We start from the raw sequence: 25,673 nt of genomic DNA, 5'->3' as shown, positions 1-25,673 counted from the left end.
AGCATACCAAAGTGTAGGTAGTATCTACTATAGCAAATGCAATACAAAAGCCTCATTTTTTTCCTAACAAAGGGTGCTCATGTAGATAATATTTGGTATCTAGCACTTTCTCAGTGTGACTGTTTAGCAGAAATCTCTACTTTTTGTACACTTATGCCACAATAAATTTTAAATATGTGTATCAGACCTAAACCGTTTAGTGCCAAAATAATATTGTAAAATATAAGTGAGGTCTTTTTTCTGGGAAATGCTGTATGTGTGTCTGTATTTGTACATGCCTGTGCCTGTATTTTAAAAAGAAATTTTACTCCCTTGGGTTTGATTTGATTCTTTCTGAATTTACCCTGAGTGAGCCACCATATGTTCTTCTTCCTATATTATATAAAAAAATGCATAAAGCCTCCAAGTCTTAGTACACCAGTACTCTAGTGCAAACAAAAATGCCTCTTGCCCTCAGTCCAAATATTTTACAGAATTCTCAAGTTTTTAGACAAGCTATTTTGCACTCCTTTTTTCCTCTAAAATTTTACTCTCACTCATGTCATATGGACGTGTATCCTACTGTGTTTAGTATAACACAAAACTCTCTATACTTCAGCCTTCTTGGCTTCTTGCTTTTTCCCCATGTACTGGATGAAGTTAATCATTTGAATTTGCTGCTTCATGCCACTTTTCTTGTTTCCTTCCCTTAAATTGTGCTTACGTCGTCCAGGTTTACACTTGCCCCTGAAATACTTGATCCCAGAAAGAACTTTTTTCAGGTACTAAAGCTCTGCTAAAACTTCTTTATCCAGATTCTTTGCCTCCTTAATTACCAGTCCTACTCCTGATATAGCACTCTAAATCGTTCTTTACAGTAATCGGGTATTTTCAGCTTTGTTCCCTACTCTGCTGCCCCTACCAGAGGGAGGAAATGTGGTGGCAATAGCACAGTCACTTTATTCATTCCTGACCCAGTGCCATTCAGGCGGGCTGTGCAGAGGCTGCCGTTGTTCTGCCATCTGAGCAGGGGCACACGGCAGGAGGCATCCCAGTCTGAACTGGCCTTCTCATCTCCCCTCTCCCCATTCTCACCCATGCAAAACTGAATTTGGCCCTGCAGATTTTAACTAATTAATGAGGAATCAATCTCCTGAGGTCCTTGTACGTCAGAACAATCAGCAAGAAACAGGTTTTGGATGTTCCACCAAACAGAAGTCCAGGTGCTCAGGCATTCCCTTTAGCTCAGATTATAGGCTCATTATTCTAACAGTGTATTTGATTCTGTCATGCTTTTTATGTATAATGCAAATTTGAAATTATATACTACATTCTTTTCAACATATTTTTACTGCAGTGAATCCATGAGTTATTTTTGTCTAATATATAGAGCTGCAAGAAGTAAAGTGCTATGCATTTCTACATGCAGTTTTTGTTATATTAATGATAAGAGTTGTATGGTTCTTGAAGCAGGAGTAGGGAAAGAATGCTATTTCATTTTGGGGCAACTGTGAATAAGAAGTATAAATAACTTCCTATCCACATTGTTAAAGCTTCTAGAAAAAAAAATAAAAAAGAGAGAAAGAAAAAAAAAAAAAAAAAGGAAAGGGGAAAAAAAAAAAGCCAAACAAAGACCAAAACCCTAAAGCCTAGTTATGCCCTTTTGGAAATGAAACATAACAATCCACTTGAAGTCATTCCATATTTTATATGTTTGAATAAAATCTGGTTTATCTTTTCAAAGATCAGCTTCACAAGAGTTCATGTTTTTTTGCCTTTTGTCTAGAGGTCCTCTAAATTTTAATGGCTTATATTATACCTATGGTTTGCCCCTGATATTTACCTTAGTTTTTAGGATCTCTACAGTAATTGCCTCTTGAAAAGGTCTGCTAATCTGTTGCCACATTAGCATGGTAAATGTTTATTAAAATTATGGAATCAATGCCAGTGTGCTGTGGCATGGGAAAATGGTGGGAGGAAATACTGTTGCAAATCTATCTGAAATATCTGCTTGACTTTACAACTTCTTTTTCTTGTTACTGTTTGTCTGCCATGCTGAAATAGGATGCTGAAAATATTGAAGAGATTTTGGGGTCCTATAGACTTTAGAATAAAGTCATGGATATGCCTGCACACCTTTTGCAGCCCAAGTGTAAAACCTGTAGTCTTATAAGTTAAAATAAATTTACACACAACCAAACTTGAACTTCACCAGGTTGAGTTTGTTTCCCCTCTTCTACAAATATGTTGCAACACAGTATGCAAGTAAAATTCAACTCTTGAGCAAACACTTTTGTATTTTCCTTTTTGGGAAATGGAAATTCCAGAGGGACCATAATTGAGATAGAATTTTAGTGTAGGGTTTCCCAGAAGGGGAAAATAAATATGAGAAGTTTTAGATATGAATACAATACCTTTTTTTTTTTTTTTAATTTACTACTTATATAGTCTTTTTCAGAGAGGGGAAAAATACTTGAGTTTTAGTTCTGTTTTGCCTCAAGACAATGTTCTCAGAAGCAGACAATGATCATCACAAGACCTATTTGAGGAATTAATTTTTAACATTATCTATAATTTTCTTAAATAGGTTTTCTTTTACCCAAGTACTGTGGTGAAAGTCTTGATTATTTAAATATTAATAGAGAATAATTTTGCCTCAAAAGAGAACTGAAGTCTATATGAGTGAGGATAAAGAAAAACTAGAGAGTTCTTCATGCGAAAAGTATGTATCTTGAAAACCTTGTCCTGCTTCTTCCTCCCCCTTCTCTTCCCTCATCAACCATATGAAAGGCTGAAGCCCACTTATCTCAAGCACTGTCTTTCACAATTTCCCAGTGTGATTGCTACACTCATTTGGGATACTTGGCTGATAGATCCCTGGTTTTCATCTTGTGACAATGGAAAGGAGGGCATTCTCAGAGACAGGCCAATAATAAGAAACAAATTCCTACAAAGCTGATCCCAAACAAGTGGCGCCTCTTTCACATGACTTTCAAGCTCACTACAAGGCATATCTGTATTAAATGGCATTCCCCAATAGGTATGTAGTAATGACACTGAACACAGGAGGAATCATTCTCCAGAAGATTATGGTAAAGAAACAGCTTCAAAGCAGAGAAAGAAAAGTGGTACCTTCCAGAAGTAATTTTGATGTATCTTTAATCATTTCTATGTGCTCAAATACTCCAATGATTAGTGCCATAGAAATACCTATAAATAAATCACAGAATGTTGGAAAACATCTCTGAAACATAAACTGAAGTAGTCATCATCTGTAATGCACATGAGAAATATTTAATTAGCTGTGCAAGGGAGCTGACATGCAAGTACAGTATGTTAATTTGAAGAATTTTCTTTGAGGAACACAAGCTGTTCCTGAAGTGTATGAAAATGAAAGTAGCTTATACAAAATTAAGTTGTGAGATCAATGGCTGAACTTCTTTAGCATCTCTAAGTAGCTCTTGGTAAAACATCGCAGTTAAGAGTTGATCAGTAATTTAATTAAAAATTCAAATATCAAAGTGCGATGTTATTACTAATATAATATTATTCCAGTAATTGCAGGACTGTTACAAACTAAGAAAAGAAAAAAAAAAGTTAACAGATCAAATATGTTACAAAAGTTAATAAAATAAAATTACAACAGCAAAAAAAGAGAAAAATAACAACTAGAGGAAAAAAGTGCTACCATTAAAATGAAGTTGTCAAGATTTGGAAATATCTCATGATATGTAATACTGTAATAAAATATTAAGTTCTTATTGCCAAATGCCATACTGTCATCTAAAATAATGAGGAGGGAAAAGAACTATGATCACTAGGTAAGATTTCAAGAGATCTTCAACTCTTGTAAGTGGAATAGAACAGTTTCGTTCTGTGCTGGAGATGAAAATCTACTCTACTTGGAAACAATCAAAGAGATTATTATTAACAAGGTGTTTGGGAAGTTAAGAACAGAATACCTTTTCAAGAACTTTCCTAAGAAATAGAAGGTTAGAAATAGCATGATAGTTAGCAATGGAATTTGAACCACATAAAAGCTTCTTAAGGGAGGGTGCTGAGAAACTAACCACTTTAAAATCTCCAGGAAATGTGGCACTGAAGAAATGATCATGAATAATGGCTGTTATGTGGCAGGAGAATAAGAAGCAGGAAAAACATCAAACATAAGGTAGAGTGAAACTGCCTATGTTTTTATATAAGGTGATATTAATTAAATCTTGTAGGCAGACCAGGGAGTAACTGGACTTGTAATAGGACAAGGATAATTAACAGTTGCAAAAAGGAAAGAAAAACACTTGGGTTAAGCACCACATTAGATGTGTGCTGCAATATTTTCTGTAATCAGAAATTATTATTATTCACCAAACAAAATATTCAAATTGATTTCAAAAGACTATGTGAAGGAAGGAAATTTTTGCAAGATACTTTCTAGGTGATAGGTTTATAGGTCACAGTATCAACATTAAAAAGGATTTCTCAATTTGAGATTGGAAAATAAATTACATAGTACACTGAGTTTTTATGTCACTATGATCAAAATCTTACACTGATATTTAGGAGGTTATCCATGCAAAATAGTTATATGTTGCTCAAGGGCGATGAAAATCATAAGTATAAAACCAAAATCATCTGGATTAAAGTTTATTATACAATGTAATGGCAGCACATATTTCCAATTGCACTTATAGTTTCTTCTGATTTTGTGCCTTAATATATATTGAAGTAAATTTGGAGTTGATGAAAATCTTTTCTAAAAATAGGATGTGTATCAGATTAGGTAGTCTCTGAATTGCAATAATTTAAAAAGAAATGTAAAATCTTATGTAATTTACTCATTCCTTTTATTTTTTGACTGGTATTTGTCCACTGGTAGATATTTGTGAATTCAATTTAATCATACAGAAGAGCTATTAATTATATACTTAGGATATTAATAAAAAGACATAATTTTATTTCAGATTTTGAGGACAAACACAATGAACTTTTACGAGAGATAGAAGCAAAAATTAAACTGTGTTTAGCTAAAAGCAGAGATACAATAACTACTAAAAAGGCAAGGAAAATGTCAGACTATGGCATTTAAGGGTAGAAGGGGTAGTTAGAATTGGAGAAAGAAAAAATACAGCTTTAAAGTGTAACAAAATTGTAGATATAAATTTTTAAATACCTAGTAAAAACTTATGTCAGTGAAAGAATAACAGAAAGAAGAAAGATATTTTAAAGAATATGATTTTGAAGGGTGTTTTAGGTTAACTAGAAAAGAAAGTTCCAAAAGAATTTCCTCAGGAATACAAACTGACTTTGAGAATGTACGTGTAACAGGATGGGAAAAATAAAAATGGCTTAGAAATAGAAGGCCAAGCAGGAATTGTGGTGAGTATGGCAACAGATTCTGCTTTACATTGGGGGATCTACATGGAAATAACTAACTCAGGATATAATACAATTTATCTAGCAATAAAATTGCCAATAACTACTCTGTGTTGTAGGAATAGGTTTTGCACAAATTTTAATCAAGCATTGTTACAAGCATTGCCTATAAGACAATGTTACAAGCATTGTCAATAAGAAAACATAACTGTGTCTGAGATAAAAAGAGTAAATTATATAAAAAAAAAAAGGAAAAAAAAAAAGAAAATATTAGAAATACCAAGAAAAACAGCAGATTAGGAAGCTACAGAGGAAAGAAAAACAAAATCCAACAGTATAATAGATGCATTGTAACTAGAGAGAAATAGGGATGATTAATGGAAGGTGAAATTAAAAGAAGTGATGTAAGAGCAAAGAGTACTACAAGGTCATCTATAGCAATGAGCTATATGAACCCTGACATTTTTACAATGGGTTTTCAACAGAGTGAACTGATCCTAAAGTATAGCAGCTTGAGTGGGACAGAGGAGAAAGAAAGAAAAGGTTATGTTGCAGCATGATGGAAAAAAAGCTTGTCTTAAAAAATTAAGTCTTTTCAACAGCTAAAGCCTCTGAGAGTTCCTTAGTGACCTGATTTGTCAAATGGATTTTTGTCCCTTGCTTGGTATTTTCAGTTCACTGCATTCTCTTACCTCAGGTTTCAGTAAATAATAACTAAAAAAATTAAAATGCTCTAATGTTAAATTTAATACCTTGCCTGCATTGATTTTCCACATCTACTTAGTAAAAACATCTTAGGATTACTTTAGGACTATGTGCTTTTTGACTATTGATAGCAGTCCAAGGGTCCCAAAATACAGGAAAAAATATCTAGTTCAAAGTATCACTCCCTACAGCTATGGATTTCAACTGGAGATCGTATCTCAAAATCACTTTTCGTAGTAACCTACTGGTCTACTAAACACTAGTAACACAAATCAATCTGGCATTCCCAGAAGCCCAGGGAGAATTCTCACACAGCTTTCACTGTAAATGCATTCAGGTTGCAATGGTTGATCTAGAATCAGGGTTTCTCAGAAGAGCATGCTACTGAAAAAAAAAATAAACTCCTGGATATAAAAGAAAATAAAAAAAAGAAATAAAGGGAGATTAATCTACAAAATTACAAAGTTGTCTGACCAGAAGTGTGTGTAACTGCCTTTCTCCACCAGGCAGGGGATCAATGAGAATGCATTGCTTTGAATGCCAATCACATTATAGTGTCTGAGAAAAACCTGAAAATTATGATGTTTTTGGTTTTTAACTTGAAAATTTCATCCCTTTTTGCATAGTATACAAAAAATTCTTCCTCTGTCATCTTACAATATCACTATTGCTTCTGCATGTGAAAGCAGGTTGCTCTTTTATTTTGTTTTCTCAGGCACTTTGAGGTGAAATATGTGAAATACATGTATTGTGATCTAGATAATGGTATTGTTTTGGTTTGTGTTTTGTTTCACAAATGGATTAGAGGAAAGGGTACATTCTTATAACTTCAGCACAAGCTGAATCTTGGGAAGGGGTGAAGTAATTCAAACAAAAAAACAGGCACAAGCTTTATCTCATCTCCTGACAATTTTGCAATATTTCAGGTACAGCACAACAAGGGAAAAAAAAAAAAAAAACAAACTGCTTCAATGGGCTTCATCTGACACCCCTAGGAGAAATCAGGTGATTCTGTTTGTGCTTCAGCAAAGCTTCTGAAACCCCTTTACAATGGTCCTAGCATGGGAAAGGGAGGACAGTACTCGAACGGCCCATCAGCACCATACACAAAGAAAAGAGGAAGGGAGCTGCCCAAAGCTGTTTCCTAGCCTTCTCAAAATCCAGTTTTAAGACATTGCTTATTTAAACTTCTTATGGGGAGAAAGAGGGACATTCAGGCCATTCAGTCTGAATTCAACTAAAGATACATCTTTTAAATAAAATAGTGCAACTATATTCAAGTCCTCTTTGGACATTCACATGCAGAATTACATCAATTTAAATATATTAAACCTTAGGGGGAAAAGGAAATTATTATATGGTTTGCTTAATCCATTTTAGAAAACAATATTTGGTTTCTTGATGGTTCTGAGTTGACAGGTCCTTACAATCTTATGATTGTGTTCAGGGATTCCTTTGCCTGCTCTGTTTCTTCAGCCTTGTATGCCATACAAGACTTGGACCCACTGAGAGTTTGTGTTGTACTATATTTAATTAGGTCGTTACTCATTTTGTTGTTGATACCTGAAATTTAATGAAATGGCTTCTAAGAGTGCCAATGGTAACAATAAATTATATCTACCCTGCATTAATAATTAAAATCTGCCTTTTAAAATGCTGTTCAGGGGTGTGGTCTCAGTTACTGATGGGGATCTGTGTATTTAACCGTAGGTATTAACCATCTTAAACTCTGAGAAATTGCATATTTGGACTTGTATGTATTTTAATTTAACTCTTATATTTGGGGACTATTGTTATTACCAGTGAAAAGTGAAATAGTCTGCCATTAGGCCTCTTGTCAGTTGGGACGACTTGCATTTTGCTTTCATAAAATTGATTGGTTTCTGCTGAAAGTAAGCTGCTCAAAGACTTGGCAAGCAGCATGAATCTAAGGGCCTTCTGTACATGGTATAAGTCCATTGAGTAGAAATGTGGATACACATGACCTATATTTCTAGATAATGCTCTGTACTGGCAGCTAACCCCCTGTATATTTTGTTTTATGATTAAACACGTATTGATGGGTAAAATAGGCCTTTGTACCTTTTCTATTAAATTTTGCTGTTAGGCAGCTTTTAGCTTACTTACGGCACAATTAGTCTTCTTTCTTCTCACAGGAGGGCCCATTTCTTCTCTTCTCCTAGGATTATCTGAGGTTGATCTCACTCCCTCTTGTTGTAATTTATGTATTTAGGGAAGAAGGTTATCTTGCAGTTTGAATACAGAAGGCAGAGCCCAGGGAATTTCTGCTTCCAACACAGTCCCACTGAGCACTTGGAGGCCCTGCAGACCACAATTCCCCACCCAAATTCTTTTACTGACCTAGCTGAAGTCCTTCTCTTTTGGGAGTTCTGCTGAAGATGTTCAGTTCAATTAAGTTACCCAGGAGAAGTCTTACAATGTTGAAATCTGTTCTTAATTATATTCCTCACTGATACAATTGAGACAAAAAAATTATTGCAAGATTCTCATTAAAAAAATAAAATAAAATAAAATGACCAAACAATAGATATGGTAGTATAACTTGCAGCCTCTAAGCAAACACAAAGAATTTTAATGCATATTAATTAGAAATTTAAACCACAAATTTTAATTGCCTCTTTCAAGCTAATTCTCTGTGGGCAGCTTTTGAATAGGAGGAATAAGGGACATAGAGGAAGTTTAAGTGAATAGACACTATTTCTTTTCCTAAAAAAAAACTAAGAAATTTTTCATAATAGCTCAGACTTCCCTCAAGTCTTAAAAAGAACAGCGTTCAACCTGTCTCCTGAGAGTTTTCTAAACAAAGTTACTGTTGATGCTCCCTCCACAGACTTGGACAGAGAAACCTATAAAACATTTATAATTCCCAGATTGTTAATATAGAAACATCATGAAAATATGAAAAGCTGTGTCTGTGACTGCCTGAGAAGAGGCAGTGTTACTAAGGTAGAAATTCCTTTCACTACCAAAGGAAAGGGGTGGGTGAGACTTCCTGTGATGACTTTGGATCAAGCCTTGTGTTATAAACGGGAAAATGGGAAAACAAAGATCACATATGTATCCACCACCACCACCATAAGTAACATTTCCCTACCCCTGCCTGTTTCTCTCCCCAGAAATATTCTATCTGCTGAACAAAGAAAGAAAAAACCCATTGGGGAAATCTGTGCCTTCAACAGGCATTAGAAAGAGTCTGGCAAGTCTCCGACCTCTCTCATCAGAGATAATAAGCCTGTTTTTATCAACAGAATGAAAACTAAATAGCAATTTCTACCCGTATCTGCATTTTTAGCTCCTCTTTCAAACTGGAGGGTCAGAGCAGTAAGCTTTTTTGTGATCCCTGTTACAATACTGTCAGCTGCAAAAAGTCATCTGCTCCATCAGAGGACCTAAATGCCACTAAACAGAACCCACAGGGACAAGTGAAGAATTCAGATATGCATACAAAGAAATCACAAGAACATTAATCTTTTCAAGAACCAACTGACAGTACATTTCAGAAAGCACATATAACTCAATTAATGTTTATGCTCACAAAACCTTTTAATTTATGAACTATAGCTCTTGGGATTTGCTAAACAATTAAAATCAAATCTAACTTCTCCCCTAAATTTTGCAAAGCATATTTTATAAGTTTAATTCCTGCAACTTCAGCAGGAACAGCTCATCTACATGACCCTGAGAGTAAGAAAGGAAATCTTATTGCTCAGTGATCTGCTGTCATCAATGGACAAAAATTAAATGCTTTTGCTAATCCTTTCACTCTCACTAGCCATTGACCATGAAGCTTTGTTGACCTTGCTGGAAACCCTGGAAAGAATTATTGAGAGGCACTTGAGCGAGCTATTCTTTTCCCTCAGGAAACAACCAGAGGGTAGTAGCTGCTGATTGCTCTTTTGCCTCAATGTAGTCTTATGCAAGATACTCTGTTCTTTCTATTTGATATACATGCTGCATTGTTAGAGCGATTCAGCAGTATGTTGTAAACACTGCTTTTGGATCTGATCTGAAATGTACGGTCACGGACATGGCGAAAGTAGAACTATAGTTCGAATCAGATAAAACAGAGCTGTTGCTGCCAAATTACTGGAAAAACCTTAGGAGGAGATGAATAAGCTATTTCTCTCTTAATGTCAATATTTTTAACTTGCTTTTCACAGTAAGACCTACTGTTTAAAGGTCTGGGCACTTTTAAATGGCCAGCAGCAGTTATTCTTTTCTTAAGTGGTTTTCAAATACCGTTTTGAGTGGGGGCCTTCACTGTGGTAATACCTGGTGTGCCTCTTCAATGCTGGAATTTCAGTGTTGCACCTTTTAGCTGTGGCTAAAGACAGCTAAAAGTTTCTCACCTGGTGGCCTGTACAATTTGGACCCATCCAATTTCAAAAATCATTTTCAACAGCCACTGATTAGACAAGCTGGGATGACAGCCTAATGGCTTACTGCCACTGGAGGAAGTACTTGTGCTCTCTCCTTCTCTCACGTCCATTCTAGAGCCTCCCTAGTGTGTATTGTGGCACACCTCTGGTTATTTGCTGAGCTGATTAGGTTCTCTAAACAGGTACGAAATTCATCCAGTAGTGAAAACCATTGCGTTCCCTAAAAATGAGCTACTTTGTTGATGCATTTTTATGTTCTTAGGTTTCTTCTTAAAAGGGAATTTAGAACTATAAATTAGGGTCTGGCATGCTGGTTTTAGAACTTCTTAATGGTCTCTCTTCAGTGTTGTGAATTTTGATGGCCTCCAAAGGATGCTGCAAGAAACACCGACATTACCTTTTGCTATGTGGGGAATGTGACTTAGGCCAGTAGTACTTTACTTCTTTAAATGCCATTGGTTTAACACATTAATGGTTAATTTTCTATAAAAATGTGCTGTTGTTCACATTATCTGTGTACACAGAACAGGAAGAGTGAATTTTAGAATCTACATGCAAAATTCATTCAGTAAATGAAGGCATTCCACAGTTCCTTAAAACTTTCCTATTTACAAGAGCACCAAAGTCCCATTTAAAAAAGGGGGGGCAGAAATCAGTAGAGACTTTTTTTTTTTTTTTGTGATGAAATAGGTTAATTTCATAGCTGACTTGAAATCTTGTGACAAGTTATGGTATTCTATTATGCCATTATTAGTAGAAGACATAATCCCTTGCAGCTGTGGTAACTCATGATAACGCACAATATATACCCATCAAGATATCTCCTGACAGCAATGAAATTAACTCATGTCACCCCTGTGTCTAACAGAATGTGCTTGCAGCTTCTTCTTGGTATGCTGTTTTAGATACCAATGAATTGTTACATGGGGGAAATTCATCTATTAGGAACAATTGTTTATACCAAAATCTTCACTGCTTTCACTGTACATTTGATGACAGATGTTTCAAGCAAGGTAAGCAGCAATATAGGTAAATGATTGAAAGTAAAAGAAATCATAGTTATTGCTTACTTCTTAAGTGTGTGTTTCCCTCAACTTCAGTGGGATCTGTAGAACTGCTCTGCACAGTTACTTCCAACACATCTTTGGTGAGGTTGAAATCCATTTCTGTGTTCTCTGGCTCAGAATCAATGTGTGAGCCGAAGCCTAAAACCATTGCAAAGTCTGCTGTTTTAAGGAGCTATTTTGAAATTATAGGATGATGAAAAAAATGTTACTTACAACTTTGTTTTATCTGCTAAATTAATACTTCTTATACAGAATTATCTAAGTGACTATGAAGCTTTGAGAACATGTTTTTTTATGGCTAGTTCCAAATTGCTGGAATAAAAATATATTTTACAGTATTTCAAAGAGAAGGAAGAAGGCAAATCAGATGATAGCGAACACATCTCAGCAACACTTTAAGACTGTACTTTTAATGACTTTTTAAAATAAGTGTTTTGCAATAACAATTAAATAAGCAAAGAGATAAAAGCCAGTATTTAATGTCATGCATATTCTCACTTTCTGACAGGTTTCAATAACCAAACACTTCCCACATCACAAACATTATACAAACACTCTGTAGTCCCAGCACAGAATGGGTTATTCCCAACTTAACTTCATGTACTGTTTCCCTGATGACTAGACTAGTTCTGACTTTCATTTTTTATTTAAAAGCAACAACAACAGCTGAACTCCAAATTAGTCTCACGGAATACCCTCAATTTAGCTCTTTTAATAAAATGGAAAAGTTGAAAGCAGCCTGGTCACAAGGGGAAGTGTAACTTAAAGCTTGGCCATCAGCATTACAGAAATAAAAGACATCTTTAAAAATAGAGACTACTGGCTTTATCACTGGTCTGCATTGCTTCCCTTGTGGCAAAGCAGCTTTTAGCTTTAAATTTTTATTAAATAAAAAGAACGAATAGAATTCTTTCCTTTTTTTTCCCTTGATTTAGGCAGATCCTATTTTAAGAAACAAAAGCCAATAACTGTATAAAAATAAACAAAATACTAACTGTGCAAAAAGTGTGATTCTCAACATTTGCAAGTTAGAAAAATATTGATTTTTCCTATAAATAAAGCATACTTTCATTTTGAGACTCAAGCATTTGACAGTACAAATTGACACAAGCTGATTTAAAAGCAGCAGGGTTTTACAGACTATATTTCATACAATGTGACAATATAAATTGTAAATTTATGATAAGTAATTAATGAAGATATAGGAAATAGTGCAGCTGTATTCCAAAGACTAGTGCAATGACATCTTAACAGAAGTAAAAATTGGTTATTGACACTAAAACCCCACCATTTAGGCTTTCAAAGAGGCATGCAACATTTTAATGGCAGTCTACCAAGAAGCTAATATCCTTAGCTGGACTTTGAATGTGTAAGGATAAATGTTTTAAAGATAGAGGTTGCTGGGGGAAAGGTGTGTCAGTGAGAGTGTACAGTGCTGCAAGAATTTTGATTGCACTCTTTTGGATTGCTGTGCGGATTTTTCTTTCCAAACCTTCAGGCGCTTCTACCTCCTAAGACATTGAACCTGTTAACCAATACATTGATTTAAAGTTGTTTTAGAGAGGGCAGATGTGATCCAGCTGAAAAAGGTTAGATGTCTGAACCTATAAAAACAAATGTGAGAGGGTATCTTTGCTATACTGAAGTGTCTGCCTCCTGCTTGGTCTTTTTCAGCCTGTTTCCAAGTCTCTGTGCCTGGCCCTTCTCCCAGAAACTACCGCTACTGTTCCTGCAGGTGTTGTGCTGCTGCTCTGGAGAAAAGATTGCAGAAAACTAAACAGGACATAAATGGACAGCATTTTCATAATTTCAGAGATTTTTGTAGGTATTGTTCAATGGCTAGCTTATCCTACAGCTTTCACTTCCCTTAAATATCACCTTGCAGTGATATGTATTTTCCTCTCCTCAGCTTCTATCTCTGTACTGCCTGGGTTAGAAGTACCTTCCAAGGTAGGTGTGAGTTTCACACTGCATTTCTCAAGAAACAGTGAAAATTTGGGGAACCATGAAGTCAGTGGAAAAGGCAGCACCTAGAACTAGTACCATCAAAGGAATTAATAACAAATCAGAGAAGGTAGTCTCTTAATAAAAAAACCAAACAAAAAGCAAACAAGATTTTACATATTACAACAGGGATCTAAACCATAAAAGATCTATGAAACTAATTGCTGAGGATAAATTTCTGTTCAGGAAAGAATTCTGAGTGGATCAGGTACAGAGGAAGACTACTAGGATGATCAGGGGAAGGAAAAGAGGAGATGCTGAAAGATCCTGTATATTGTTTAGCCTAGAAGAATGAAGGCTGACTGTAGGATACCATGACATAAAAACATCAGAAGTTTAAAACACCAGGCTGACAGAGGAGCTGTTATTGGTGTCAACAGTGTTAACTGACCCTGAACAAGAATGGTGTGGAAAAATTCAGAATATTTCTAATATTCACAAATTCTGAGGCATCTAAATACCAGTAGATTAATGGGATAAAAGGTCATCTCTGTTTGTGATAGCAGGGACTTGATTTGATGAGCCAGATTGTCCCTTCCTGTATAAAACTGATGCAAGTTAATATAATTTAAAATTCCTAGTAAAATATACATTTTGATTGAGGCAGCAAGATCAAGGTGCAAAGCAGATGACTCAGATATATTAAAATAGATCACGTGGCCCACCCAAAAAAGAGGTTGAATTAAGCTTTTTCATTAATGCTAAAACTTAAATAACATTACTGAAATCTTCAGTTCTCTGAAAAGCTGTAACTGATCTGACTACACTGTTGTCTTTGGCAAATTATTTTGCTGATTGAAAGTTTCCTTTATTTTTGTATGGATCAATTTCCTTTGGCTTATTCTTTATAAAAGTACAAAAGGATAATTGAGAAGGCACAGAATGTTGCATTGTTTTTGTCATTCTACCAGTGCACTGGTGCAATACGTTTCTTTTGGAAACATAAGAAAGAAAGTTAATGGTCAGGAAGGAATCTTCAATATGAATTTCAAGGTTTTTATAAGAATTTTTGAAGTCATTTTCTTTTCCCACTTTCAGAGCACATCTCACTTTCAGGGCACATTCTTTTTAGTAGAATTAAGTGTTGTGAAGGTAAAAAAGTTTTGTAGCAGTAGAAACAGTAGAAACCAAAGATGGAGAAGCAGCATCAAAACTGCTGAGGAAATTAGAGATCTGGTGCTTGAAAAGACAACCTATCCTTGCAAAATATTTTAAGGTATATTACTTAATAAGCATGTTCTGTGTCAGCTGCTTACTCAAGTGTTTTATTCTGAAAAAGTAAATTATGGATCTGAGTAGCTTGGGAAAATATTTTCCAGGGAAGCAGTCTGAGAGTAACCTGAAATAATTGTAAGTTGATGATGAAAATTGGAGGAATATATTTTTCCCTGATTACTAAATATGTTTAGTGAAAATCAAATTCACTATTAAAGAATAAACACACAAGCTATAATTAAACTGTATTTACCTTTGACATATGCCTGTTAGTGGAAAACATCCCCAACTGTTAGTTATAAACTTTCTGATGAAAGTGTCTCCTGCCAAAACCCTGGTGTTCTGCTGAAGATTAAAGCAAGTAACTTGTGGTTTCTTTATTATAGCTGGCTCTGACAGCATGTATAAACTGACGGGAAATTTCCACTGAATCCATGGTGTTTCAGGATTCTGCTAGATGTGCATATGCACATACAGGAAGGTTCAGTGGAATTTTAGCTTTAACAGGAAATAGTGGAATATGAAGTTCTGAGGAGACCGGGCTTTGGAGATGTCCTGACTCCTATGAAGTCTGTAGAAGTGAGAGTACCCAGCTACCTACATCAGGCTTGGCACAAAGGACTATTTTCTTCTTTCCTCCCTTCCACAGAAAACAAAATGTAAGCATGTACCTGTCAGAGCAATTCCTAAACAGGCACTAAATGAGGTAACTCTGGAACTGGAAGTAATAAAGCTGCTTCAGACTGAAGTTACGCCTGAGCTAATTGCCCAGGTGCAGTGCTATGCTTCAGAGGTTACGCTGCTCCAAGTAATTGTAAACTTACCTGCTCAGGGATGTCTAACATATTGCTTCATTGTAATATTTAGACATAACTCAAATGAATCATCAAAAAGCCAGAAAATATCAAAACTGAAGTTCTTTTAGTTATTTTATACAGTCGTCTATGGTATGTGCATTGCAGTAGCGTTCTTAATTGCGCAGCAACTGTGTATTATTTTTGGGGGATCACTGCCTCCTTCACTAAACACACTTGGTGCCTATGTCTAAGCCGCACAGTGAATTGCCATGATATAAAATGTTGTGTATTACACTTTGTAATGTCTGAATGATGTCTTGTGAAACAGAATGACGTCTACTGCTTTTTATACTGAAATAGGTATATAGTGTGCAGTGAATGGATGTAGGATCAGCTGCAAGGTAAAGATGACTTTCACAGACATCTGGTTTTATCCCTTTCTTTGCCAGTGACTTTTGTGAATGACTTACTGGAAGATGGAAGGATTTCTCCATTTCAGTTGCTCATTACTAAACTGGAGGACCATAATCCTCCTTGGTTAAACAGGTTTTCTTAATAGGTAGCATATAAAGCTTTAAGAAACATGCTAAAATCTAATGGAGCATCAAATGAAGATCTAAGAAAGATACTAAATTTTTTCATTTCAGGGCTTGGCCAGCATGAAGTACGGGAGTCATCGTTAACATTATATGTAATGTTGAATACTCTTCTTTCAACAGTGAAGGCAAAACCAGCATGTGTTTACATAAGAATGAAATAGAATTATCATACAAGTCACTCTGTGCCATATATCATGACTTTTTTGTCTTTTGCTTGCAGACATCTCCTACTGTGGCTTTCCATACTTTGATTCTTCAATCTTTTAATGCATTGGAAGGTAAAACAATGTCTTCTCAATAACCTTTACTTAAATAAGACCTCTAGAAAAACAGATGAAACACTGAAACTGTTTAAAAAAATGTGGGGATGTGGTACTTGAGGGCATGGCTTGATGGTGAACAAGGTGGTGGTGCTAGGTTGATGGTTAGATTTGATGATCTTTAAGGCTTTTTCCAACCTTAATGATTTTATGATTCTGTGAAATGAAAAGACAAATAGTTTTGGGGATATACAAGGCAAATTTTCTTTGCAGTTCTATCACTATCTTTATAAAGGGCTTGGGAATAGCTTACTTCTTCTTTGTGTCCCTGTGATTCTTTCTCAGCATGTATCTCTTGGGTGTATTCAAGTTATAAATGTAGAGCTGAGTTTTCTCAGTATAAATTCAAAAAGCATATAGCATGCTGCTGGTCCAGTTTCATCTGGCTTATGTAGGCATTTGTAAGGGCAGGCAAATATGCTAATTCATTAAATGTGTAAGAAACAATCAACTTGCACTATGTAACATTTAAATGGATAAATATATTAATCAAAAAAGATGTTTGCATATACTGAAGTCAACAGAGGATCAGAACACAGATTTATAAATTTGATGCAGAAAAGCTTGTCTCATCTGATATCATTACAACTTCCTGCAAAAGTTTTTCACAACCTGAAACTTCTCTCCTGTCAGATTTGCTACTTTTCTGATATTTTCCCAGGCATATTTTAGTGTCAGACATGTGAAAACCATAAACATTAATCCAAGAGTCACTTTGAAAAATGTGTTGCTTACTCATTCTAGCATTTCCACTGGTATAATAGGAAATATTTTCTCACTTCACAGCAGTAGTGTTATTTTGTGCCTAGTTCCTGGTAATAAAATAACTTTCAGATACCAAAGTATATGATACAGTGGATATTAGACATTGATTAAGCATTGATTAGCATTATGAAATTTGTGTGTAATATGTTCTGATTACAGTAATCCTTTAGACCTAGCCCACTCAAGCAGATACAAAAGAATATATCTGTTCACATGTAACAATAATATGCTATTGCAACTTTATATTTGGCAATTTTCATGTAAAATTGCAGGTTAAATTATTGAGTCAAAAATCAAACTCTCTGAGGTTTTAAAACTTTTGTGGCATCTTATCCTGCGATGTTAATTTGTGGAAACTATATGATACTGTATCAGAAATAGCATGGCCAGCAGGACTAGGGAAGTGATCCTCCCTCTGTGCTCTCCACTAGTGACTCTGCTCCTCAAATTCTCTATCCAGTTTTGGGCCCCTCACTACAAGAAAGACATTGAAATGTTGGAGCATGTCCAGAGAAGGGCAACAGAGATGGTGAAGGATCTGGAGCACAAGTCTCATAAAGAGCAGCTGAGGGAGCTGGGAGTGTTTTGCCTGGAGAAAAGGAGACTGAAGGGGACCTTCTCACTCTCTACAACTGCCTGAAAGCAGAGCACAGAAAAGTGGCCATCAATCTCTTTTCCTAAGTAACAAACAACAAAAGAGGAATTGGCCTCAAGCTATGCCAGTGGAGGTTTAGATGGCATATTAGGGGAAAAATTCTTCACAGAACAAGGTTGTCAAACATTGGAAACAGGAGCCAGAGAAAGTGGTTGAGTCTCCATCCATGCAAGAATTTACAAGAGATGTAGATGTGGCACTTAGGGATATGGTTTAATATTGGACATGTGTTAGGCCAGCAGTTGGACTCCATGACTTTAAAGGTCTTTTCCAGCTTGGGTGATTCTATGATCAGTTTCCTTAATAGGGAAAAACTGTGCTTGAACCTCAGGTTAGCTTTGTCTTGCCTACACTGGATTAAAGCATACAGTGTCTATATGCCTCAAGACTCACAATAAAGACGAGGGACATCGTCTTCAGTTAGACGTAAACAATTTAAGTTCAGAATATTTTTCATGGCTTTCAGTTAACATAATACTTTTTCTCTTCTAAATCTATCCCCTAGTAATCAGTGTTTGATTTAATTTGTCTTATGATATTTTAATGGATTTCAAGTTTTTCGGAAAATTATCCTTATAATTTCATTCAGTTGATTGCTTCAGTTAGTACCTGCAACCAGCAATGAAATTTTAGATTCAGCAGATACAAGCCATTCCTGAAGTATTGTGCCTCTTGAAGGTCAGATCTAGTAGCAGCTGCAGTAATGACTGACACTGCTACCTTGATTTGCTGGGCTCACTTCAGCCATCCTTCTAAATTGCATTTGTCTTTGCTTTAATATGGAAGACAAGTTACGGTACAATCTTCTATTTGGGGAAAGGTGGACCAATATTACTCAGAAGATAAAAAAAATATTCCTGAGAGTAACAAAAAGACCATAACACACCTGCCACATACAGTAGTCCTAAGGATGATGTTCTGGTGGTAGAAAGTGTTTTATTTGGAAAAAAATATACAGTAGATGGAGTCTTCATATTTCATAGAAGAATCATAGAATTATTGAATGGTTAGGACTGTAAGTGAAGTTTAACAGTCGTCTAGTCCAATGCATTTCACTTAGAACATTTTCAATTAGATCAGGTTGCTCAGACCCCTGTCCAACCTGTCCTTTAAGACTTTCATAGAAGGAGCATCCACCACCTCTCTGGGCAACCTGTTCCAGTTCTCCACCACACTCCTTATAAAATTCTTCTACCTTAGATCTAGTTTAAACCTACCCTTTTTAATTTAAAACATTATCCCTCATCCAATCACAACAGGTTCTGCTAAAAGCTGTGTCCTTCTCTTTCTTATAAACCCCCTTTGAGCATTGAAGTGTCACAATGTTGTCTCTCCAAAGTCTTCTCCAGGCTGAATAATCTCCAAAGTCTCAATCTTTCTTCCTAGGAGAGGTGCTCCATCTATTCTCTGATCATTCTTGTGGTCCTATATCTTAGAAATGAGACAAATACCTTCCAGCTTGTGTATTTTGTTTTATGTTTTAAGCTGTCAGTCCCATTTCCTGTATGTCCAATTCAAAATGATATCTCAAGATAGAAGATGGACATAAAATCCATTAGGATATTCTCATAATTTTTTGGTTCTGAGTATGTGTTCATGCTGAGAAGATAGTAACATTTCCTATGTCACATAAAAGTGGATTTAAAATGCAAATAAATGAAGTTCTTTCCTCTTAGATCTTTCACACCTTCTAAGCACATGGTAAATATTATATAAAATAGTGGAGAGTCAGACTATTTCTCTTCTGAGTGCATAAGAGGATGGATGGATTTAATTCCTTTGAATATCTGACCCTAATAAATTCTCCTACCCAGGGTTACCCACTTATGCCTCTAGTCTGTCCTCTGCAGCTCTGACCCCAATCTTCAATTTCAAAGGATTTTTGGTAGCAGGGGAGCAGAAACCTGCCCATTTCATTGCTGCACAGTGCTTTAGTTAGGCAATCAGCTTATAGCAACTGCAACTGCCATTTTATGAATTCCCACCAAATCCTGAACTTTCTCAGTAAATTATATGCTCCCTTCTCCTCCTTTTCTCAAACAGCCACACTTCCAAGCCATGTGTTGCAGTCCCTGGACCTAGTGTGCAACTCTTATTCCTAAACTGACTCTGCTGTCACCTCAGGCACTCACTGTCTGCCTATGTTGATCTGGTTAACACCACACAGATAATGAGGTCTTCAAATTTTGTTTCCAGGGATTGTCCTCTACCACATTATTTCGATTATAAAATACTGCTGTATCTGTACATCTGTATCGGTGTCACAACTTACATAGCAATATGTATTAGCATTTCTTCAATCAAGCAAAAACTTACACAGTTTTTCTTCTTTAGTTCCTGCTTCATTACTTGTGATTCATCATTTCCAGTGTTTTGTTCTGATAAATCTTCAGCATGGTTTCATTTTTCTGCTATTATACAGTGTCAACTAGCTCACAAAACCAGAAGAACAGTTATTAAAATGTTCATGCTTCACAAATAATATTTTGACTGTTGGATAGATATAAAAGTCCAGTAGGAAAAATATTCTGACATGATTTGTAACATGCTATCTTTCAAATGGCAAAAAATATCAAAATATAATTGAAACAGCCTGCTCATGATGCAATCCCTTTTCCATTTTCAAACAAATGAAGGAAGCACACAGAATGCATTTTTCTGTGAATCTCAGGGCTTAGGTCCACACAATATTTCTATTGAGTCAGTCAAGCAACTTTTCACAAAAGAAAAATAGACAACAAATACTGTGATTGCTTTAATTGTGTTTGACTGAGATTTTTTTTACTAAAACTAAGTCTATATGTGTTTGATTTAAATACTTAATTATGAGATTAATTTTTCAATGTATATTTTTGCAGGATATGGTCCATTATATATAATGGATTGAGAGGGTGAGGGGGGAACTGTGAAAAGACAAGTCTTGTTAAAATGAAACCATTATCTTACTAAAGGATGCAGAAAATAATATAGTGAAGAGATGAGAAATTCCTTTTGTTAAATGTTTGTGACCTGTGCCTTGTTTGAAAAGCAGAATGTTTAGCTCTCCTTTTCCCTCCCCCTCTGTAATGTGTTGACCAGATTTTCCTCTGCAGATTTCTTTGGGCAGAAAAGTTACTTTGTGTAATATAAGATTAACAAAATGTCATCTGAATAAAACATTGATAGGCTTATGCATGAAATGCAGTAAACCTTACCTTTTCTATGTATTCATTTACTGTAATATAAAAAGTGATACATGATAGACTTGTATGTCTAGAATATATATTTATGCATGGACACATATGTCTGAAAATAAAATATACACAGGAATACTTTATATAGGTGACTTTCTTCTCCCTGCAAGGTTAAGCTATCTGATTAAATCAAACTCCATTCTTTCTGTTTCATCCATCACTACCAGCTGATAGCAGAAACAGCATGTACCTTCTGAAATAGTTTTTTCTTCTTGTTGTTTTATGATGTGTGAGGCAGAAAGAAAGAAGGTTTAATTTAATCTGTTGGATTGACTTTGCAGAGATGATAGTAACAGAAGCAGTATCTTCAGCTAAGTAACCTGAACAAACATGACATGGAAATTGAAAAGGAGTTAATAAATACAATTCTTAAGCCCCACTTCTATCAGCCCCTTTTATAAGGATGCTTGAACAAGCCATCTCATATTACAAGCAAATTTGCTATGAGAAGACTGGTGTTTTTTCTGGTTTGGGTGGTTTTGTGTTCTGTTTTGTTTGTTGCGGGATTTTTTGTTTGCTTATTGTTGGGGGATAGTGGCGTGTTTGGGGGGGTGGACATTCCCCTTCTATTTATCTCCTTCTTTAGTTACTAATTTCCTGAAAGATCCCTTTGATGTACATGCTCATATTACTTAGGGATTTTTTTGTTGGTTACGAGTAAAAATAGAAGGCCCAGAACACCTATAATGTGTTTTGGTCTATACTGAATCTAGGCTTTCAAGGCAGTTATTGCTTCTCATTTATTTCTTTCAGTGATACATATTTATTTAATGAAACTGTCTTAGCAATAATGGAGGTTCTGAGGAACAATTTTGTAGTTTAAAAGCTTTTTAAATTGGAAGTGAAATCAGAAGGGTTTGATTTTTTTAATGACTTTTCCATGTAGAGTGGTTTGGCTTCAATGCCAATAAAATTTAGCGTAGAAGGAAATTTAGGGTATATTATAGCAATAGAAACAGCATGTGTTTCTTTGAGACCTCTATCTCACCTCTTCCCCACCCAAATAAACTCAGGCCAAATCCAAGTCAATTAAAGTATGCCAAATCCTTTCCCACTTGAACACTGGAGTTTGCAAACTGACACGTCTTCTGAAACATTTGAAAAAAAAACTTTTGATACTATGTAAATAAACCACAGCAAAATCACAAAATCACAGAATCACAGAATCACAGAATGGGTCAGGTTGGAAGGGACCACAGTGGATCATCTGGTATTACCTCCCTGCTCAAGCAATTTTGTCCCAGAGTAGTTTTACATAGAACTTTGTCTACATGGATCTTGAGAATCCATAACCTCTTTTTTTGCTCTATGTCTTTTAATGAAGAAGTTCTCATGCTTCCACAAGAAATAGCACTTCGACAAGTGGTGAATAAATACAATTATAATAAAGCTACACTAACCAAAATTTTAGTTACAACCTCCAGATTTTTCTGGTCTTTCTTTAGCTGTGCTTTCTATAAAACCATGCTAAAAAAGCATTTGGATATGCATCTCTGCTCATCTTAAGGAACAACATTCTGCATGGGTTGTTTCATGATACTTTAAGGGAAGAAAAAGTGAACCAAAACCCCATAACATCTCAAGATCTAAGAAGTTTTGAGGGCTTAACCAATAATCTGGATAATTCATTATCACAAAATCATAGAATGGGTAGAGTTGGAAAGAGCCACAGAAGGATATCTGGTTGCTGTTCAAGCAGGGTCATCCTAGGGCATATTGCACAGGATTGTGTCCAGATGGTTCTTGAATATCTTCAGTGCGGGAGACTCCATAGTTTCTCTGGGCAACCTGTTCTACTGTTCAGTTACCTGCACAGTAAAGAAGTTCCTTCCTCATATTCAGGTGCAACATCATGGGCTTCACTTGCTGAAGTCAAGGTAGAAAATACTGCTCTCCCCTCACCCAACCCGGTAGTTGGTTCATCATAGAAGGCAATCAGTTTGGGCAAGCGTGATTTACTTTTACTGAATCCTTGAAGACTATTCTTGATCAATTTCTTGTTAGCATGTGGATAGTGATGCCCTCAGAATCAGACATGCCATCACCTTTCTAGAGACACAGGTGAGGCTGACTGTCCTGTACTTCCCTGGGTCATCCTTCTTTCCCTTTTTGAAGACTTGGGTTTAATTTGCTTTTACAGTTCTTTGGTACCTCTCTTGATCACCACAACTTTTCAAAGATGATGGTGAGAAGCCTTGCTTTGGTGTTCACCTGTTTGTTCAGCGCTATTTTATGTAACCCCTCAGAGCCCATAGACTTGTGGATGTCAAATTTGGCCAGGTGCTCTCTCACCCAGAGGTCTTTGTCCAAAGGAAGGTGTTCCTTCTGAGATTCCTTTGCCCTAGTCTCCTAGATCAGAGATCCTTGAGGGCTGGTCTTGCCAGTGAAACCCAATGCAAAGAAGGTGTTCAGAAACTGCTTTCTCTGTGTCCTGCTACCAGGGCCCCCCTCCATTTAGTAACAGACCCACACTATCCTTAGTTTTCTTTTTGTTATTGTTGTGTTTGAGCAAATCCTTCATTTTGACCCTGTCATACTTGGCCAGATCTAATTCCTGATGGGTTATGGCCTTCCTTTTCTCATTTTTACTTACTCTTACAACCTCTCTGTATCATTTCCAAGTGGCCTGGCCCTGCTTCCATCTCCTGTGTATTTTCTGGCTATGCTTGAGTAATAATAGGATTTCCCTATTCATTCATTTAGGTCTCCTGACCTTTTTGCCTAAATCTTGCTCATCAGGATGCATTGGTCGTGACCTTGGAGGAAGTGATCCTTGAATATCAACTAGCTCTCATGGACCATTCTTCCTTGCATGTTCTGTTCCCATGAGATTATCCCAAGAACTTTCAGAAGCTAAAGTTAGCTCTCCTCAATCAAGCTGCAGGGTGACTTCAATGCCCTAGCCATCTCAACAGTTTCTTTATGAAGAAACTCATTCCGTAACACTTAACATTCATCCACTCTGGAAACAATATTTGTAACTAAGGCAGTTACACAGCTTATGCAAGCAAAGTAGTTACATATACCATTACATACATGTTATACAATCAAATGCAATTTATAGATACAGCAAATGTAACTTTGAACATGTCATACTTTTCAACTCTCTGTAAAGGAAGAGTTAAGGTAGATTTCAGCCATCTCTCTTTTTTGTCAGTTCTCAATCTGAGTGCAGAATGGTGAAGTTGAGTCATTCTGTAATTTTAGCATCTTCCGTCACCACAACAAATGGCATGACTTTGCGTTTGGAGTTTGGGGGGAGAGGTGTGATTTTATTGGATTTTGTAGGTTTTGAGGGCTTTTGGAGGTTTTTTTGGTTGTTGTTGTGTCTTTTTTGTGAATGGTAGTTTGCTACTTCAGAAAAATGACTTACCCTAGATTTCTTCAAGACCATGTCAAAACTTTGGGAAATGCTTGTTCCTTCAAGCTGATAGGAAATCCTCTGAATAAAACCTATGACAGGAAAAATTCTCCAGTACCAGGTCCCAAGCTTTGGTTGTGATTTTATGCTACCACAGTAGTTTAAAACTTCTTTAGTCCATGTGAGAATTTTTGTCATATATTCATTAATTGTCAGAATACCCTAGGGGTATAAAAGTAGAGATTGACAGTATTCAAAATTCACTGATAGAGAATGTCAGCTTTATAAACTTGTTACTTAATGTACTCTCCAAATTGCCAACTATCAGAGCTCTTGCTTCCTTGCCAAAGTATTTTAACTAAGCATTGAGAAAAAGTTTTAGTAAGAAATAGTGTCAAGTTTTTACTTTAAGAGAAATTTATTCTGCCTATGAAGTCATCTTGGGTAGAAATAAACTACATTCTTAAATGGACATAGTACAGCGAGAAGCAATGGTGTTATGCTAAAGCTCTCATGTTAACCTTATTAACGGAAGTTAAATACAGGATAATTTAGCAATGACTGCTATATATAAGAACAGATGGCTGGTGGATGACTTCCTTCTGTGTACTGAAAAATTCCAATTAAGGCAAAATTAAATGAATTAATAATATCATAAAACTAGTATTCTACATTTTACTATGGATTATGCCCTCTTTAGCAGAGAAAATTGCATTAATTGGTTCAAGAAAGGAACCATTCTGTGCCTGCAAAGGACCTGGTGATGAATTGTTCCACTTCCTGCCATTGCACAGCTATGCATAATGTGACCATATGGAATTCACAAATTGTAAGTAGGAAGGGTATGCAAGATTTTTGCTCTAAACCCAAACTACGCCGTTATTTAACTGGAGAATCTCCAAGATCTCTATTATGACATAAAAAGTTTTTATCCATGCTGGATACCCAATAGAAAGAGATATGCATATGAATACCTGACATTATACTCATTAGAGGACATTATGTTTGGTGCATTGCATAGTCTGCATTGCATAGCCTGCAATCTCTATTCTTATACAAAAATATTTCCTAAGCAGTAGTAAATATGATTCATTCTCTCTCTATTCTCTCTCTCTACATATAATAGGTCATGATTTTGGCTGGACAAAGGGTTAAAAGTAAGGGAGAATCCACCTTCTATTATTTTCAAATCCCTAATCT

Source organism: Lonchura striata, chromosome 1 (genome assembly GCF_046129695.1).
Source record: "Lonchura striata isolate bLonStr1 chromosome 1, bLonStr1.mat, whole genome shotgun sequence".
Taxonomy (NCBI): Eukaryota; Metazoa; Chordata; class Aves; order Passeriformes; family Estrildidae; genus Lonchura; species Lonchura striata.
The sequence above is the reverse complement of the archived record's forward strand: the minus strand, read 5'-3'. Positions refer to the sequence as shown.